Here is a 5,364-nt window from a genome sequence, read left to right on the forward strand (position 1 = left end):
AAACAGGTCTCCATCCATCCCATTTTTCCTTCAGACATCGAACCAAATTCCCTAAACGAGGAGCAAAAGTTCCCTGGACTCCCTTTATTCCCAGTGGGATGAGGATTATTCCTCCCCAAGGGAATTCCAGGTCTAAACGTCCCTCCTGGGTGTGTCCATTGATGACAGAGCAAACCCAATCCCACAGCCCAGAATTCCCAGGGAGAAGATGGACAAGAGCCAAGGGAATCATGGAATGGTTTGGATGGGAAGAACCTTAAAATCCATTGGATGGGAGGAACCTTAAAATCCCTCTGATTCCACCCCTTGCCATGGGGGGGGTGGAATCCCTCTGATTCCCTCTGGGATTCATGGGAATCCCTCTGATTCCACTATCCCAGGTTGCTCCAAACCTCATCCAACCTTGGAACGGGAAGCTCTGGCTCATCCAGCACAATTCCCTCAACGTGACATTAAAAAATTCCCCTGGATCCCAAAGTGAATCCACACTTACTTCCCAAAGTGAATCCACACTTACTTCCCAAAGACAGGCTCCAGGGTGCAGGGCAGGTAATTTTCCTGGTCGTTGATGGATTTCTTTCCCACGGAAATCTTCACGTAGGGATCGCACTGAGGGGGTGGAGCAAGAGACAGGGAATCATGGAATGGGGTGGGAAGGACCTTAAATCCCATCCAGTCCCACCTTCCACAGCCCAGGATGCTCCAAACCCCACCCCTCTCACAGTTCCATAAATCTTGGAAAACCAGCATTCCTTTAAAAAGGGGTTCAACTGACTCAAGGGCCAGAAATTCGGGTCAGTTTGGGGTTTTCAGGGTGAAAAAAGAGCTTTTTCTCTATTTATTTTTAATCCCCAGGAGTCACTTATGGGAGATTCCCAAGGACTGGAAAAACTTCATTCCAAACCCATTTTTAAAAACTGGGCAGGTTAAAAAGCAGTTTCATTTTCTTAATACATTTTTTCATGTATTTCATATAGATTTCATATATATTTCATATACATTTAATATATATAAATTTTCTTATTTTCATATATATATATATTTGATATATACTTCATAGATATAAATTTTCTTAATTTTCATATATATATTTCATATATACTTCATAGATATAAATTTCTTATTTTCATATATATATTTCATATATATTTCATATATATAAATTTTCTTATTTTCAAATATATATATTTCATATATACTTCATAGATATAAATTTTCTTATTTTCAAATATATATATTTCATATATACTTCATAGATATAAATTTTCTTATTTTTCATATATATATTTCATATATATAAATTTTCCTATTTTTCACATATATATTTCATATCTATTTCATATATTTCATATATATAATATTTTTCATATATTTCTCGCATATATTTAATATCTTTCATATCTATATTATTTCCTCTCTATATTTCATGTCTCTTTCTTCACCTATTCAAATATTTCCCATCGTTTTCCTTAACTTTTCCCCTGTTTCCAAGTGGGAACAAAGACAGTTAAAAAGGGCCTTTCCCTGAGATATTTTTTGGGGGGGGCAAAGTGACCCAGAATGAACAAATAAAATAGAATAAAATAGTATGGAATAAAAAAAATAAAATACTGTAGAATAAATAAAATACTGTAGAATAAAATAAAATAGTATAGAATAAAATAAAATAGTATAGAATAGAATAAAATAAAATAGTATAGAATAAAATAAAATAGTGTAGAATAAAATAAAATAGTATAGAATAAAATAAAATAAGATAAAATAAACTAGTATAGAAAAAATAAAATAGTATAGAATAGAATAAAATAAAATAGTATCGAATAAAATAAAATAAAATTAAAAAAATAAAATAAAATAGTGTAGAATAAAATAGTATAGAATAAAATAAAATAGTGTAGAATAAAATAAAATAGTATAAAATAAACTAGTATAGAATAAAATAAAATAGGGTAGAATAAAATAAAATAGTGTAGAATAAAATAGTATAGAATAAAATAAAATAAAATAAAATAAAATAAAATAAAATAGAATAAAATAAAATAAAATAAAGTAAAATAAAATAAAATAAAATAAAATAAAATAAAGACCTAATTTCCTTTTTGCCTTAAATTTTCCTTCCACACTGGCAAAGGAGAGAATTTTGTCGCCCTTTGGCACCAAAATCCCTAAAAAACCCGCTAAAAATCCAAAACCCATTTCCATATTTGAACCAATCCTATGGAAAAATCCCCGTGGGATGAGAAAGAGTTGGCTCTGGCATTCCCAGAGTTCCAACGGAGGCAGAAAACAGGGACAGATCCCTGAATTTTCAGCGGAATCGACGGATTTTGGTCAATTTTAATCAATCCGTCCCAAGATCCCGCCCCCGGAGCCCAGCGGCGCATTCCCACCAGGATATCGGGATACTGGATCCTGGGATCCTGGGATACCTTCCCATTGGAGTCCTTGGGCTGCAGGTCGAAGGCCCGGACGATGTAGACCCGGAGCAGACATTCCTGGAGGCCCCGCGCCGGGAGCTGCTGGAATTGCCGGGGCGGCGCCGGCACCCGCGGATCCTCGGGAAGGGGGTAGATCCTGAAGGAACCCTGGGAACGACACCGGAGTTCAGGAGCAATGGATGGTGGGACGTGGATCATGGAATCGTGGGATGGGATGGGTTGGATTGGGAGGGACCTCAAAGGTCGTCTTGGGCCAGTGTGGGAAGAGACACCTCCCAATATCCTGGGGGATCCAGCCTGGCCTGGGACACTTCCAGGGATCCAGGGGCAGCCACAGCTTCTCTGGGAATGTCATCCCAGGCCCTCACCACCCTCACAGCCAGGAATTCCTTCCCAATATCCCACCTAACCCTGCCCTCTGGCAGCTTGAAGCCAGAATGGATTCATGGAATCCTGGAATGAGTTGGGATGGGAGAGACCTTAAATCCCATCCAGTTCCACCCAGGGACACCTCCCACCAGCCCAGGGGGCTCCAACCTGGCCTTGGACACTTCCAGGGATCCAGGGGCAGCCACAGCTTCTCTGGGAAATTCATTCCAGGGCCTCACTATCCTCACAGACAGGAATTCCTTCCAATATCCCATTTAAATCTCCCCTTTTCCAGTGGGAAGCCATTCCCTGTGTCCTGTCCCTCCATCCCTTGTCCCCAGTCCCTCTCCAGCTCTCCTGGAGCCCCTTCAGGCCCTGCAAGGGGCTCTCAGCTCTCCCTGCAGCCTTCTCTTCTCCAGGGGAACCCCCCCAGCTCTCCCAGCCTGGCTCCAGAATCCTGGAATGCTTTGGGTTGGAAGGCACCTTAAAGATCCAATTCCACGGGCAGGGACACCTTCCTCCATCCCAGGCTGCTCCAACCTATTCTTGGACACTCCCATGGTTGGGACAACCACCACTCCCATAATTCCCGGCACCATGGAATGGTTTGGGCTGGAAGGGCCCTCCCAGCCCCCGAAATTCCAGGGATTGGGATTCGCTCCCACCTTGAACTCTCCCACGACCGAGGGGTCGTCGCTGCAGTCGCGGCTGCGGCCCCGGAGCAGGGGGAAGGTGTGGCAGAAATCACAGAGGTGCTCGAACTCCTCCACCTCCTCCAGCTCCGACTCGTAGACCTGTAGGGACACACGGGATGGGGACCAGGAGCCCTCCAACCTCCTAAATCCTGGGAAAAAAACCCCAACACACTGGGACAAAATCCCGGGATCTCTCACCATCTCCATCTCACAGGGATGGAGAGATTGGCGACCCTACAATAAACACCAGGAGTTTGGTGACCCTACAATAAACACCAGCCCATCACAAAGGATGGGGATAGAGAGATTGGCGACCCTACAATAAACACCAGCCCATGACAAAGGATGGGGATGGAGAGTTTGGTGACCCTACAATAAACACCATATAAAATATATTTTAAAACAATATTTATATTTATATATAAAACATATTTTAAAACAATAATATTTATATTTATATATAAATATATTTTTAAACAATATTTATATAAAATATATTTTTAAAACAATAATATTTATATTTATATATAAATTATATTTTAAAACTATATTTGTATATAAAATATATTTTAAAACTATATTTATATATAAAATATATTTTAAAACAATACTTATATTTATATATAAAATACATTTTTAAACCATATTTTCATTTATATATAAAATATATTTTAAACCAATATTTATATTTATATATAAAATATATTTTAAACCAATATTTTTATTTATATATAAAAATATATTTTAAACCATAACATTTATATTTATATATAAAAATATATTTTTAAACCATAATATTTATATTTTTATATAAATTATTTTTTAAAACTATATTTATATATAAAATATATTTTTAAACAATATTTATTTTTATATATAAAAAATACATTTTTAAAACAATAATATTTATATTTATATATAAAATACATTTTAAACCATAATATTTATATTATATATAAAATATATTTTAAAACCATAATATTTATATTTATATATCAATTATATTTTAAAACAATATTTATATTTTTATATAAAATATATTTTTAAACCATAATATTTATATTTATATATCAATTATATTTTAAAACAATACTTATATTTTTATATAAAATATATTTTAAACCATAATATTTATATTTATATATCAATTATATTTTAAAACAATACTTATATTTTTATATAAAATATATTTTAAAACCATAATATTTATATTTATATTTAAATATAAAATATATTTTTAAAACAATCCTTACCTTTAAAACGCTATTTATTTTTTTAAAAATACACATTTTAAAACCAACATTCATTTTGAAAATATTCCATTTTTTCCCCTTGGGGAAATGTTTCATTTTTTTTTTTCAACCCAGCAGGGGAAAAAAAAAGCCTAAAATTCCCAAAAAAATCATGGAGAGCCAGAAATGAGGGAATCCACTCACCTTCAAGGTGTCAAAGCCCTTTTCCAGGTAGGAGCCACATTTTTCCCTCTCTCCTATGGAAGCATAAAACTTGCTCCACCAGTCGATGAATTCTTCCTCCTGGAACAGATCCCGGAGTTACTCATCTCCAAGGAAAAATCCCGAATTCCTGGAGCGGAACTTCTGCACCAGAATCCCCCCGGGAGCTCCTCCAGCTCTAATTCCAGGGGATTTTTGGGGATTCTCCTGGTCCAAAGGATGGTTCTCCTTGGGAGGGCGAGATGGAGCTCCCAGGAAAAAACTGGAGTGTTTTCAGGGATATTCCGGCCCTTTGGAAGGTGGTTTTCCCAGGATTCTCCACACGGGACCACACAGGAAATGAGACAAAGGAACAAAAGGAACAAAATTCCCAAGATTTTTGGGGACAGGGATTGACTTCCTGGTTGT

General features: G+C 36.5%; 1 long non-coding RNA gene across 1 annotated transcript; it reads right to left on the reverse strand.

The window, feature by feature from the left end:
* Positions 1-522: 522 nt before the first annotated feature.
* LOC113963035 lies at positions 523-5,040 on the reverse strand. The gene is made up of 4 exons (XR_003532622.1): positions 4,939-5,040; positions 3,473-3,601; positions 2,430-2,585; positions 523-609 (listed from the first exon to the last, which is right to left on the reverse strand). It is a non-coding gene; the product is annotated as an uncharacterized LOC113963035 (long non-coding RNA).
* Positions 5,041-5,364: the final 324 nt, after the last annotated feature.

This window comes from Neopelma chrysocephalum, unplaced genomic scaffold (genome assembly GCF_003984885.1).
Source record: "Neopelma chrysocephalum unplaced genomic scaffold, ASM398488v2 Primary Assembly neopelma1_187458, whole genome shotgun sequence".
Taxonomy (NCBI): domain Eukaryota; kingdom Metazoa; phylum Chordata; class Aves; order Passeriformes; family Pipridae; genus Neopelma; species Neopelma chrysocephalum.